Here is a 15,849-nt window from a genome sequence, read left to right as displayed (position 1 = left end):
CCTTCCATGTGGTGTTTCCCAGTTAATACAGCGACATCACAGTCTAGGCCTGGAAAATCAGAACCATGGTCGGGGGGCGTCCCCCCAGGCCCTTCTGTTGACCATCGGGGTTTGCCATACCCAATCTACCGGAGTTGACTGGGGTAGGGCTCCGGGTATCTCTGGCTTCCCTTCCCCGTGTCTGTCATTACTGGACAAAAATCTGATGCACTGATAGGATGGAGCTCCGTGACTCGAGGACTTGATTCACAATGAGATCCTCCTAGACAAGCCTTCCCACCTCTTTCTTCATCCTCTGACGAAAACTAGGTCCTGCTTCCTCCTTGAAAGAATCTGCAGGATTGGGTTGGCAGACAACTGGAGGCTGAGCTTCCACTTCTGAAATAAGGCTGAGGATAAACTAAGGTCCATCACATCCAAGTCAGAGTTTCCAAAAATAAGAAGACTTCTTTTCAAACCATCAAAAGACGCTTGATTTTGCAGAGCTGCCGCGAGAGATACCCCACGGCAGAGAAGACCTGACCAGTAGGGGGCGCAGTGAGCTCTTCTTATGTGGGTAGAGGATTTCGCAGAAGATTTTGTCCTTACAGCCATATTTTGTAAGACCTTATTCTTCAGAGCAGTTTTAGGTTCACGGCAAAATTGACAGGAAGGCATAGATGTTTCCCAAATACCCCGTGTTCTCGTGCACGCACAGCCTCCCCCATGGTCAGCATCCCCCATCAGAATGGTACTGTACATTTGTTACCACTGATGAACCTACACTGACACATCATCACCCCAAGTCCAGAGTTTACCTTAGGGTTCACCCTTGGTGTTGTACATTCTGTGGGTTTGGAGATATGTATGATGACATACATCCACCATTATAGTATCATACAGAGTATTTTCACTGCCCTAAAAATCCTCTGTAATCAGCCTCTGCATCCCTCCCTCCCCAAGTCCCTGGCAACCACTGATCTTTTTACTGCCTCTGTAGCTTTGCCTTTTCCAGAATGCCATATAATTGGAATCACACAGTACATAGCCTTCTCATATTGATGTCTTTCACGTAGCAATATGCATTTAGAGTTCCTGCATATCTTTTCATGGCTTGATAGCTCACTTCCCTTTAGAGCTGAATAATATTTCATTGTCTGGATGTACCACAGTTTATTTCACCTATGGAGGGACATCTTGGTTGCTTCTAAAATTTGACAATTGTGGATAAAGCTGCTATAAACATCCATGTGGAGATTTTTGTGTGGACATAAGTTTTCAATTCATTTGGGTAAATACTAAGGAACACTACTGCTGGATCATATGGTGAGAGTATAATTAGTTTTGTAAGAAACCACTAAACCCTATTCTAAAGTAACTGTACCAGGAGTTGGCTGGTGGCCTAGTGTTTAGAATTCTGGGTTTTCAGTGCCGTGGCCTGGGTTCAATCCCTGGTCAGGGAACTGAGATCCCGAAAGCTGTGCGACTCGGCCACAAAAGACAAAAAACAAAGTAGTCTTACCGTTTTGCATTCCTGTCAACAATGTATGAGAATTCCTGTTGTTCTATATCCTCACCAGCATTTGATGTTGTCAGTTTCAGAGCCCAGCCACTTAAATAAGTATGTAGTGGTATTCATTCTTGTTTTAGTTTTCATTTCCCTGATGACATATTATGTGGATCTTTTTTTTTTTTTTTTTTTTTTTTTTTTTGCAGTACACGGGCCCCTCACTGTTGTGGCCTCTCCCATTGCAGAGCACAGGCTCCAGATGCCCAGGCTCAGTGGCCATGGCTCACGGGCCCAGCCACTCCATGGCATGTGGAATCTTTCTGGACCAGGGCACGAACCCGCATCCCCTGCATTGGCAGGCGGACTCTCAACCACTGCACCACCAGGGAAGCCCCCCTTTACTATCCTTTTAAAGTCCATGGGATCTGTAGAGATGTCTCATCCCTCATTTCTGCTATTAGCGATTTGTGTCCTTTCTCTTTCTTTCTTAGTTAGCCTGGCTAGAGGCTTGTCAATTTTACTTATCTTTTCGAAGAACTAGCTTTTGATTTTGTTGATTCTCTCTGGTTTCCTGCTCCAACTTTATTGGCTTCTGCTCGAGTTTTTATCATTTCTTTTCTTCTGCTTTCTTTGATTTGCTCTTCTTTCTCTAGTTTCCTCAGGCAGAAGCCTATTGATTCTAGATATTTCTTCTTTTCTGATATATGCATTCAGTGCTATAAATTCCCCTGTAAGCACTGCCTTTATTGAACCCCACACATTTTGATAAGCTGCATTTTCATTTAGTTCAAAGTACTTAAAATTTTCTCTCGAGATTTCTTTTTTGACTCATGTATTATTTAGAAGTGTGTTTCAGTCTCCAAGTATTTAAGGATTTTTCTAGCTGTCTTTCTGATATTGATTTAGAGTTTAATTCCATTGTGACCTGAAAGCAGACACTGTGTGACTTCTATTTTTTGCCAGATCTTTTGTCTTTGAAATAAAGTCTGCTCCATGTTGGCTGTTAGTGAGACTAGAAATGCCAGGGTTGGGGGGGAATGCTAACTCATCTCTTTACTTTTTCAATTAGCTGTGTGATCTTAGAAAAGTCACTTGATATCTCTGGACTCATTTATTCATTGGCAAAACGAAGGGGTTGTAAATTACTGCTCAAGGGTCTTCTGGCTCCATATTATGTTCAAGTGGAAAAGAGAGAGGCCAGAAAGGAACCAAGTACACATGGGAATTATCACATGATGAAAATAGCATCACACATAGCTGGAGAGACAGATAATTTAATAAATGGACAAAGTATATGAGCATCCTGTTCACAGAAAACACTGCATAAATAGATTTTCATCAAACTAAAAGAGGCTCAACCTCAGGCATAAAAGAAATACAAAATAAAGCTACCGAGTTTCTTCAAAAGTCAAACATACACCTGCCATTTGACCCAGCCACTCCATTCTGAGATATTTAACCAAGAGTAAAGAAAGCACATGTCCATGCAAAGACTTGGACACAAATATTCTTAACAGCTTTGTTTGTAAAGCTCAAAACTGGAAACAACCCGAATGTCCATCAATAGGTGAACGGATAAACATATTTAGTACATCCATACAATGAAACACTATTCAGCCATAAAGAAAAACAAACTTTTTTTTTTTTGGCCATGCGACATGTGTGATCTTAGCTCCGTGACCAGGGATCGAACCTGTGCCTCCTGCAGAGGAAGCATGGTGTCCTAATCACTGGATTGCCACAGAAGTCCTGAGAAACAAACTATTGGTACATAAAACAACATAGGTGAACCTCAAAATAATTATTCTGAGGAACTTCCCTGGTGGTGCAGTGATTAAGAATCCACCTGCCAATGCAGGGGACACGCATTTGATCCCTGGTCCGGGAAGATCCCACATGCCACAGAGCAACTAAGCCTGTGTGCCACAACTACTGAGCCCATGTGCCACAACTACTGAAGCCCATGTGCCTAGAGCCCGTGCTCCGCAACAAGAGAAGCCACCGCAATGAGAAGCCTGCACACCACAACGAAGAGTAGTCCCCGCTCGCCGCAACTAGAGAAAGCCAGCACACAGCTGCGAAGACCCAACACAGCCAAAAATAAATAAATAAATTTATTTTAAAGAAAAATGTTATTATTATTCTGAAAGAAGTCGGGGCAGGAAGTACATGCTGTATGTCTCCATTTATATAAAATTCTTGTCTTTTTTTTTTTTAATACTTATTTATTTGGCTGTGACGGGTCTTAGCTGTGGCATATTGGATCTAGTTCCCTGACCAGGGACTGAACCAAGGTCCCCCTGCACTGAGAGCATGGAGTCTTAGCCATTGGACCACCGGGGAATGGTGGTCCCTATATAAAATTCTAGAAACTGAAAATTTGGAAAGCAGATCACTAGTTGCATGGAATGGGGAATTTACATAACAAAGAATGCGGAAACTTTTGCAGGTCATGAGTATTTTCCCTACCTTGTATCACATTGTATTCTTTAAATATGTGTGGTTTGCTGTATGTCAATTATACCTCAATAAAACTCTTTAAAATCTACCATGTGATATCCTGTTCATCTACCAGATAGATAAAAATAAAGCACTGTGACAAATGGTCTTCTGGCTGTCCTGTGGGGAAACAAGCATTCCATGCACTACATCAGGGCAGAAATCGACACAAACTTTGAGGAGGAAATTTAGCAGCTGCTAAAATTTAAATGCACTTACTTTGGACCCACTTTTAGAAAACTTTTAATTTTTTTTATTTTTTTTAGGAATTGACCTAGTTTTTTACTACTGCTATAACACACATTACCACCACTCGAATGGCTTAAAACACCCGTTTATGATCTCAAAGTCCTGGCGGTCAGAAGTCCAGGTGCAGCAATAGCTCAGCTGCTTCAGACCTCACAGGCTGAGATCAAGCTGTTACTTGTTCCTGGTGGATCCTTCCTCCCAGGGAATTTTACACGTTGACAAGCAAACCCTTGTATTTTCTCTCTTCCTTCTGTCTTGTCTGCTAACATACAATGGTGCCCTAAAATATGCAACACTGTGCCTATTTTTTCTTTAATAAAAGATCACAGATCTGACCTGTTCTTTTCTGCAGCTGCGTACTACTCCACTGTGTGCTTCCATGTGCCATTTATGTAATCCGCCAAGGGCTGTGTTCCTTTCTGGAGGCTCTAGGGATTGTCAATGAAAAATTAATCAGTTGTTTGTTATAAAGCAGAAACTAATTAAAAAAAAGAAAAATTAATCAATTGATCTAAGAAAGAAATGGACAATTTTATTCAAGCCAAATTTGAGGATTATAACCCAGGAAGAGTGTCTCAGAAAGCTCTGAAAATTGTTCTGCCTGTTAGAAGTCAAGGCACAATTATATAATTTTTTTTTGAGACAGAGGGCTGTACATCAAATGACATTTTATTGACAGATTATAATCCAAATCTAAACATCATCATGGTGGGTCATGTGACCCCTTACTAGCTCTCGAAGGAATGTTATCTTTTAAGGAGTTGTCTTGTTGATGCTGGGAGAATGTTGCTCTTTATGGTTGAGCAGGTATTCCTGCTGATGGGAGGTTTGGTTGAAACACAACGCAGACACACAATGCACTGCGGGGAGAGAGGAGGCCAAAGGGCAGAGAAGAATTTTTATGTTTGAATTTTCTGGTCTTGCCATAAAATATGAATTTTATTTCACTGGATGAATCTGCTTCCAATCTCATTCAGGTTGTTGACAGAACCCAGTTCCTTGTGATTGTGGGACTAAGGTCTCCGTTTCTAGCTGGGAGCCTGGCTTTGCTCCCAGAGGTTGCCCACATTCCTTCTCAGGCCTTTCTCGTGGCCCCTCACATGCTTTGAATATTTCCTTCCATTACATTCTTTTGCTTCCAGCCAGAGAAAGTTCTCTGCTTTTAAGGGCTCATGTGATGGATTGGGAGTATTTGTTTCCTATGGCTGCTTTGATAATAAGTTACAAGAAACTTAGTGACTTACAACCACACACATTTATTCTCTTACTGTTCTGGAGGTCAGACGTCTGACAAGGATCTCACTGGACTAAAAAAGTCAAAGTGTTGGCCGGGCTGATACCTTCTGGAGGCTCTGAGTGGAGAGAAGCCATTTCCTTGCCTTTACCAGCTTCTGGAGGCTTCCTACACTCCTTGGCTTATGGCCCTTTCCTCCATCTTAAAGTGCATCACTCCAATCTCTGCTTCAGTTCTGGCACACCTGCTCCTCTGATTCTGACTTCTCCTGCCTCCCTCTTTTAAGGACCACTGTGATGACAGTGGGTCCACCTGGATAATCCAGGAGAATTCCCCCATCTCAAGGTTTTCGCCTTAATCACATGTGCAAAGTCCCTTTGCCATATAAGGTAACATTCACAAGTTTGGGAGATCAGAATGTGAATGTATTTGGGGGCCATTATTCAGTTTACTACATTGAAACCACCCAGATAATCCAGGAGAATCTCCCTGTGTTAAGGTCTATAAACTTAATCCCATCTGCAAAGTCCTTCTGGCTTTGGGCCATGACATATTCACAGGCTCCAGAGACTCGTGCATGGATATCTTCAGGGGCCACCTCCCCACCACATTATCCCACAACTGTACTTGCTTGTGGGGAAGACAGTAAATCTGTTACCAGAAAACTGGGTTCACCTCTTGGTGGGCATCAGGCCAAGAGACACCACCAAGCCAAAGATCAGGAGAAGGATTTATTACTTTATCAAGTGAGGAGAACACCAGGGATCTTTCTCAAAGCAGTGTCTCCTGAAGAGCAAAACTGGAGAAGTTTTAAACTAAGGGTACATGCATATTCATGAAGGGGCTTGAGCAGAGGAAAATTCAGCATAGGATTGGTCGACAAGAGTCCAAGCTTTAGCTGATTGAAATCAGGAGGGTCAACATCATCATTCCATCCACCACGTGGGTGGGGGCCTTAGTTCCTACAGAAATCAAAGACTGTATCAGATTGTTACCTACATCCCTTGAGGAAGAACTAGGATCCAGTTTTACTGCTGAACTACTGCTTCTTGACTGCTTTTCCTTTGTTCCTGCATTTCTTCACTTCCCTTAAGATGATTAATTACTGAGACTTGTTCAAGGGCAAGCCTCGTGGTCAGGCTTAGATCACAAAATGGCTTAGGCCAAAAATGGCTCCTTTTATGTCAAGAAAGCCATGCCTCGTTCTTTCTCTGGGGACCCACTATCCTATCTGCTTACAAATCCACAAGATCTTTCACAGCATTATTGCCTGTGATAGGCAAAGACTGGAGACCATCGCCATGTCCTTTGTACGAGGTTGGGTGAATTACACAAAGGACATGTATATCCACACAGTGGAGTTGTATGTACTGTAGACAAAAAATGGGCCAGATCCATAATATTTTGTTAAAGCAAAAAAAAAAGATTCAGGGTGTTGCATGTTATATGCCACCATTGTATGTTAAAAGATAGAAGAGAGAAAATACCCTTGTTAATGTATAGAACTCTCTGGAAGTGAAACAGGAGGGAAGGGGGCAGGGCACAACCTTTGAAAGAATGACAGCCTGAGGACATGACATAAACTGATTAGAACCAAATGGGTCCAAGATGGCAGACAACTCTACTTCCACTAGACCTGGAGCCTCGGTATAGGCTCACTGTAACACATCAGCAAGCGAAATGACACACCCACAGACGTCATGACAGTTCCAAGGCCGAGCACAAGGATCAAAAACTGAGCCGTTGCCCAGTTCCTAGAAATCCCCGCCCCTTCCTGAAACAGCTGGAATACTCCTCCCACTCACCCTATGAAATTACCCACTGCTATAAAAACTGACAACCCCATACCCTGGTGCCTTTCTCACTTTCTGAGATGGCCCACACTCTGTCTGTGGAGTGTGTTTCTCTCTAAATAAATCCGCTTCTTACCTATCACTTTGTCTCTCACTGAATTCTTTCTGCCATAAGACATCAAGAACCTGAGCTTCATTAAGTCCTGAAGCCAGGTGAGTGATCTCAGTTGGAAGACCGTGGGTTTTGGCCAGGTTCGAGTCCGAGCTGCGTGGGTCCAAGTCCCAATCTGGGTTTAGGCTGGGTTCAAGTCCCAACATGTGGGTTCAAGTCCCACTGTGAGTTGCATGGTTTCAGAAGGACCCACCAGGAACTGGTAACAGCGGTTTTGTCTGGGGTAAAAAACTGGATGAGGGGCCAGAGGTGTGAGGGAGTCCATCTTCACTGTACTGAACTCAGAGAGGGAGAAGTGAGCCGTGTTGCTAAGCAAGATCTTAATTCCCTGCCCAGGAATTAAACCTGGGTAGCCTGGATGAAAACCAGGAATCCTAGCCACCAGGCCAGCAAGGGCTAGAGGCTAGAAGCTATTCTTCCCTGGCTCTTGCCCCCAGTGAAAAATTCATTTCTCATGGAGGCAAAAACTGTAAAAACAGGTACAAAGTTTATTATTAGAGACATAGCACAACAACTAGTGGGAGAGCACACAGAGGAACAAGTTTGTTTAGTTAAGGTAGAAGCAAGGCAGAGATGCACACCTAGAGAGAAAGGGCGTGGGCGTCCTCCCTAATGAGGGGGAGTGCAGTAAAGAGGCGGCTAAGTCATTTATATAGGGCAGTTCTTCTGGGTCTTTGTCTTCCTTCTGGCCAATCGTCTTGTTTTGTCCCCCCTAGCTAATTTGTTTCAGGACCCTCCCCCTAGATTCACACACACCTCTCAGCCAAGATGGAACTGACACAAAGGCGTCTGGAAGAAGCAGGACTCATTATGGCCCAAGGAGCTTTTCTGCACATGTGTGGTGTCTCCCTTACCCCAAGGTGTTGGGGGGGGATATGTGATCGCTTGATCCTTTACTCAAATAGGGTTTTGCCCCTGTTCCTGCCATGACTGTTATATTAGGGCATCCACAAGAGACAAAGCCTGGCTGTTTACCCTGTTTCGGTGGTTACTTCCATTTTGGAGAGCAAACAGGAGGCTGATGGTAAATGCCTTACCTGGAGCCCACCTATCTCCTGTCTCAGGAAATGCAAACAGGAGGCTCGTTGTAAGCGTCCAGCCTGAAGCCCACTTTTCCTGCCCTATGAAATGTAAGGAGGCCAATTATAAACGCCTAGCCTGGAGTCCATCTATCTCCTGCCTCAGTACCATTTGAATTTTGTTCTGGGGCATATGATGTTTATTCAAAAATAAATTGTTGGGACTTCCCTGGTGGCGCAGTGGTTAAGAATCCGCCTGCCAATGCAGGGGACACGGGTTCGAGTCCTGATCCAGGAAAGATCCCACATGTCACGGAGCAACTAAGCCCATGCACCACAACTACTGAGCCTGCGCTCTAGAGGCCGTGAGCCACAACTACTGAGCCCACGTGCCACAACGACTGAAGCCCACATGCCTAGAGTCCTTGCTCCACACCAAGAAGCCACCACAATGAAAAGCCCACACACCACAACGAAGAGTAGCCCCCTCTCGCCACAACTAGAGAAAAGCCCACATGCAGCAACGAAGACCAAACGCAGCCAAAAAAGAAAGAAAAAATTTAAAATATAATAAAAAAATTAATTGTTTATAAGTGAAAGGGCCAAGACGTCTGGATGTAATATTGGCAGCTCCTGAAGGATGAGGACACAGTGCTATCAGGGAAAAGAAATGTGAAAAGGTGTTTGGACATTCTGCAGGTGAAAGTGGGGAGGCCCATAAAGGCCATGGATATGAAACACTTGAAAACAGACGGTGTATCTTGTCAGGGGCTAAGCCCACCCCTCCCTCTAGTATTCCTCATCACAGGGTCAATTGTGATGAGAAAACAGCTGTTTTGAGTTGTTGCCTAATGCCAACTGGAAAAAAAAATGCACAAACTAAAAGTTGTCAGTTATGTTTTATTGTGGGGACCTTACTGAGGGCTGTAGCCCAGGACAGATGGCTCTGAGGAACTGTTGCAAAGAGGTAAGGGAAGAGCCAGGATATACAGGAGTTTTTGCTGAAGAAAACATGTAATAGAATATCAAAAGATTATTGCTAATCACCAAAAGCAGACATCTCAAGTTAATGATTTTAGTGCTTTTCTACATATGGGAAGATGCAAGAGTCTGGGCTCATTGAAATTATTCCTTTGATATGCATCTCATCTAGGGCCAGTGTTGTAATAGGGAAGAAAAAATCTGACCCCATAGTGGATCTGTTTCTTTTACTTTAACCTTTGTATTCTATTACTTTTGCTACAAGTTAATCATGAAAGGGATGTTGCCTATAAGCTTAAATTACAATGGCCCATCTCTGGGAACCCTGCTCCCTTGTAATGAGCCTTAAGCTAAAACACCTTTGTTTATCTCACAGGAAGCCTCCTGACCAGGCCCACCTGTGAATGACTGCAGGAAGAAAGAAATTAACAAGTCCCCTCCGGAGCCTGAACAGAACCAGAACTTGACCCTCTCCTTTTTTAGTATAAAAGAAGCCTGAATTCTAACTCAGGGCAGATGGCTTTTGGACACTAGTTCACCATCTTCTTGGTCTGCTGGCTTTCCGAATAGAGTCGCTGTTCCTTGCCCCACCAAAACTCATCTCTCGATTTATTGGCCTGTCGTGTGTGGAGCTGATTTTTCTCCATCCTGAATTCCCCTCGGGGGCAGCTACAGTGGCTGATAGCTTAGCAGCGGGAAACATTCTTTGTTAATGAAATAGCAGGCAACATTTTTTTTGTCCACACCAAACTTTTTACAGTATGACAGCCCTGCTCACACCAGGAGTCCAGCCTTGTAGGATCTGAGTTTAGGATTCCCCTCCCGTACACCCGCCAACCCTGCCAAGCTCCTGCTTTGCTTTTCCCAGGGTGCTTTGAAAAATAACCACTTAAGAGTTGAGCCTGAGAAAAGTGAGTGGCCTCTGCCCCAACCACAGGCTGTAAATCATAGGTGCTCACTGTCTATCTCCTGACCCCTGTGACCTGGGATGGAAGACTGCCCTCCCCACAGCTGACTGCAATATCACCTCCCCCACTGTTTCTGTCAATAATACATTTGTTACTTTACTTCCTTGGTGTGAAAGTACTGAAACTGTCCCTTTAATCAAAACGACCCTGGGGGGCTTCCCTGGTGGCGCAGTGGTTGAGAGTCCGCCTGCCGATGCAGGGGACACGGGTTCGTGCCCCGGTCCAGGAAGATCCCACATGCCGCGGAGCGGCTGGGCCTGTGAGCCATGGCCGCTGAGCCTGCGCGTCTGGAGCCTGTGCTCCGCAACGGGAGAGGCCACAACAGTGAGAGGCCCGCATACCGCAAAAAAAACCAAAAAAACAAAAAAAAACGACCCTGGGGTTTTCACTTCCCCAAAGTGGGAGCTACCTGACGACCCAAGTGGGTGGCTTGTACCAATTTCAGGTAGTCACAATCTGCATATTCTAAATTCAATACACCAGCTCCATCCCACCCCACCCCCAGACATCATTGTACAATCAAAGATCCAGCAACCCTTCCAGCTGATGTCGGGAGCGCGCAGCTTCATGCAGAGAGCTGGAGAATCTGCCTGGTGTCAGAGCAGCCGATTCATGCAACAAGCCCAAAATGAAAGGAGTTACACTTGGCGTCACTTCCTACAGTGGGGAAAGCGCTGACTCCCTTTGTTCCACTTTCCCCCAGGGAACTGGCACCCGTGGAGGATCGGGGGATCAGCCCAGAAGTGCGGCTTTTCTCACTTATTGAGGGAGCTCCCCAAAAAGTCTATGGCAGTTTTATGGACCCTGAGCTGGCGGGGGTGGGAGGAGGAGTGGAAGAGCATCTTCAAGGTTCCCCTCCTCCCCACCTAGCACAGGGAGGCCTCAGCAGGGACACCTGAAGGATACCACCGCCCGAGGCCTCAGATGAAAAGACCTAGGAATGCAGGTATGCAGAGCAGCGTTGGGGGGCTGGGCCCTTGTCTGCAACTCCCCTCAGAGGCTGCAATTCATTGGCTGTCACCAAACACGCCAGGGAGGGCAGCTGCCTTCCCCCCTCCCCAGGGCAGGGGTGGGGGGCTGCCAGGTAGAGCCTTTGAAAGCACTTGGCCAGCCCTGAAAAAAAAACCACACTTAGGTTTCTCGAGGACCCTGAGTCTTCAGCCCAGGGCCCGCTGAACAAGGCCGTTCATCATTCTCACTTGGCCCAGGAATGAGGGCATCTGTACCTCGGGTTTGCCCAGCACAACCCTGCTTCCCAGCTGTTGCCCGGTATAATCATAAAAAGCAGCCCCCTTTCATCCTCCAAAGTTCCAACCTTAATTTGCTACCATAATAAAAGGTTTTAAAAGAACACAGAAGGAAACTAACAATCATTTTACTGACAAAGGGCGCACAGCTAATTCTTTCTTGAACAGCCGCTACAATGAGTAGCCATTTTAGAACCATGAATTCCTTAGAAAAAGGTAGCTATCAACAGATGAATGGATAAACAAGATGTGGTATATCCATACAACGGAAGACCATCTGACCGTCCAAAGGAAGGAAGCACCAGTACATGCTACAACATGGATAAACCTCGGAAACACGCTCAGAGAAAAAAAGCCAGATGCAAAAAAAACCCCACACACTATACGATTCTATTTATCTGAAATGTCTGGAATGGGCAACTCTAGAGGCAAAATAGATTAGCGGTTGCTTAGGACTGGTGGGTGGTGAGGTGGGGTAGCTGGGTGGGTGATAACTAAAAGGTATGGGGTGCCTTTGGGGGTTGATGAAAATGTTCTAAGATGGGTTGTAGTGATAATTGTAAAATTCTGTGAATATACTAAAAAACCACTGAATTGTACACTTTAAACGTGTGGATGGCATAGTATGTGAATTATATCTCAATAAAGCTATTACCAAAAAAACACATAAGTTCTTACCTAGAAGCCCTTTTTCAGTGGCTGTTTACAGAGGAGATTCTATAGTGGAGTCTGAGCACGTCTCTGTATTTGGAGGCCTGCTTCTCCCAGAACCTTCTCCCCCGACGCCTGCTTCTCAGAGACCCACCAGCCACTGCGCCGGGGCCTCAGCTTTATATTAACCTGCTTCCAACCTCCACCTCCTCCAAACAGAGACACACCTGCCCAATATTCCATTCACATCAGCTGCAAGGTAATAAGTGAGCTCACATGAGGACTATAAACCATGCCCAAGCATTTATTTGTTCCTGCTTCCAGGGAATGGGCTCCATTAATCATGACCCAAGGAAGAAACCCTTCACCTTGGGTCAGTGAAGGTAAGAGAGTCACTCTAAACATGGCATTCTCGGGACAGCCAGGGAGGGAGGCGGCCCCCATGACCCCCTTGTGAAAGGAATGTGGGGGCTTTCAAATGACTGCAGAGGTGGCTTCATCCCCATGGTAAGCCAGGTGTGCGGACACAGATGCTCACACCTGGCGGCAGACGGCAGGAAGGGGACCCAGGTGGCCAGTTCTTGTGGTTTAGTCTCCCTGCTTGGCTATTCTGATCCGGCTTATCAAAGCTGGACACTGCCTGGTCCTAACTGAGACTCTTGGATGCCAAGCCTGTGTCTTCATGGGTTTCCTGGCTCGCCCAGGAGCTTGCCTCTGATACCCCCAGAAAGCCAGCCCCTGGAATGTTCCAGCATGTTCTGGCATGTTCAAGAGCCTTCTCTCTGATCTGCCCATGTCCCAGCACAGATGTTTAGAGCTGGAAGGATCAGCCTGCCTCTTTTTAGAGAAGAGAGGAACTCAGCCCGGGAAGTTGAAATGATATGCCTCGGCCATACAGCAGGTTGCACGTCACATATCTGGCTTCTTTCATCTAGCACCCTGTTGTCCAGTTTCATCCACGTGGTAGCAGGGATCCATGCTCCATTCCTGTTTATGGAAATGGGCATATTTTTCATGTTAACCACATGCTTGGATAGTGAGGGACACCCCAACGCCCAAACACAGGAAATGTTGGCTTCAACCCATGTACTTATCCTGGGGGTTCTCAATGGGGCCATTTTGTCCCCCGGGAACATTTAGCAATGTCTGGAGAATTTTTGGTTGTCCCGACTGAGGCATGTGCTTGTGGTATCTGGTGAGTAGGGGCTAAGGATGCTGCTTGACATCCTACAATGCACAGGACAGCCCCCACCCAAGAAATGATCTGGACCAAGGTGCCAGTAGTGAGTGCCCAGGTCGGGGCCCCTCCCCTGGCCTGACTTCAGTTCCTTCTCTCTGGCTGATCTGGCCCCAGGCCATGTGGGACAGCATTTCTCAAACTCACCTGCCTTTAGGAAACACCTAGGTGCTTTTATATAAAAATGCATATTCCTGGGTCCCCTCCCAGGCCTTCTGAATCCAAATCTCCTGGCAAAAGGCCCAGAAATCTATGTTTAAAAAGCCCAAGGTGGGCCTCCCTGGTGGCGCGGTGGTTGAGAGTCCGCCTGCCGATGCGGGGGATGCGGGTTCGTGCCCCGGTCTGGGAGGATCCCGCATGCCGCGGGGCGGCTGGGCCCGTGAGCCATGGCCGCTGAGCCTGCGCGTCCGGAGCCTGTGCTCCACAACGGGAGAGGCCACAGCAGTGAGAGGCCCGCATACCGCAAAAAAAAAAAAAAAAAAAAAAAAGCCCAAGGTGTATTTTAGGACAAGAAGGCCTCACTATGCGGTGGGTCCCCCGGTAGCCCTGTGTAACTCACACTTACTCTGTGTCTCCGTTATTTTTATTTTTTATTAATTTTTATTTTTTGGCCATACCACGCAGCACGTGGGATCTTAGTTCCCAGACCAGGGATCAAACCGGCGCCCCCCCGCAGTAGAAGCACTGAGTCTTAACCGCTGGACCACCAGGGAAGTCCTTCTTCATTATTTTATCTGTAAAACAGCAAAGATGTTTTTCTTTTCCATCTGGAAGAGTTCTTGGCAGGATTGGTGAAGACAACAGGGGATGAAATTCTTATTTAAATTCCCCAAGAGCAAGGGGGCTGTCTCCTTACACATTACACACCCAATAAACATTTACTGAAAGAAGGGAGGCACGATTGAGTCTATCATGTCAATGGTAGACCAGGGCCTGCAACCTGGAGCCATGTGAGGACTTCCCTGGGCCCCTCCCTCCTTAAAAATATATTCAAAAGTGTATTTTAAGGCTGCGTTGATAGAAAGAGGAATATAATCCAGGTTGGATTCATTATTATATATTCGTTATTATTTTATTCAGGCTTTTCCCTCCTCATTAAAAAAATTTAAAAATCAAGCATTTCCCTGGGTCCCTAAAAATATCATGGGCTCCAGGTGCCCAGTGGGGAAATCAGCCCTGGGCTTTGTTGCAGCCTCGGAGATTCTGATCCAGTTGGTCTGGGGTGTGGCCAGATTGGGGAGTTTTATAAATACTCCCCCAGCCCAGGCTGAATGCAGGCCAGGCCTGGTCATGCTGTGGAGGTTTCAATAAGTCTTTCCAAACTGGAGTCACCCCCTACCATGGGAAGTGATGACAAGGTAGGGGAGGCCAGGGTGTCCACACCCATGCAGTATTCCAAGCAGCTTACATGTAGGGAGTGGAAGAAGAACGATCATTCTCACCCTTTAGTCCCTGAGATCAGCTAGGTGACAGCCATTCTCCCGCTGGGTTGGTTGGCTTGAAGTCCTTGGAGGCCTCCCAAGCTGAGGGACTGAAGCCGCCTTCAGGGAGCTCTGGAGGGAAACGCAGCTCCAAGTAGCTCTGTCACTTCTCTTTCTCCTGCAAATACCCAGGGGGACACACACACACACACACACACACACACACACACACAGCCACTCAGAGTGGCTACAGAGACACATCACAGACACCTAGAACCATCCCTCAGCAAACATCCACAGACACACCCAGACACACACACACAAGTCCAGACCCCTGTGTACCCTCACAGAGGCTGTGCACCAACACACACACACACATGCTCACACACGAGATCTGGTCATTGATGAAGGCCTGAGCTAATCTAAGACTTCAGGACAGGGACTTCCCTGGGGGTCCACGGTTAAGACTCTGCACTTGCAGTGCAGGGAGCTCGGTTTCGATCCCTGTTCAGGGAACTAAGATCCCACATGCCACATGGCGTGCCCCCCCCCAAATTAATTAATTTAAAAAATAAGACTTTAGGTCGGAAGGCAGGAAGAAGATAAAGTGAGGAGGAAGGTATCTAGTTAGAAAAACAACAAGGTAGGGAAAGGTAAACCAATACAACCACAACTTACGTGTGAATTTTAAAAAGTAAACAAAAGAATATAACAAAACAGAAACAGACTCACAGATGTAGAGAACAAACTAGTGGTTACCGGTGGGGAGAGGGAAGTAGGGAGGGGCAAGATAGGGGTAGGGGATCAAGAGGTACCAGCTACTAAGCCTAAACTAAATAAGCTACAAGGATATACAGGACAGCACAGGGAATGCAGCCAACATTTTATA

This window comes from Mesoplodon bidens (assembly GCF_964165515.1).
Source record: "Mesoplodon bidens genome assembly, chromosome: 15".
NCBI classification, from domain to species: Eukaryota; Metazoa; Chordata; class Mammalia; order Artiodactyla; family Ziphiidae; genus Mesoplodon; species Mesoplodon bidens.
Note: the sequence above shows the minus strand (reverse complement) of the source record.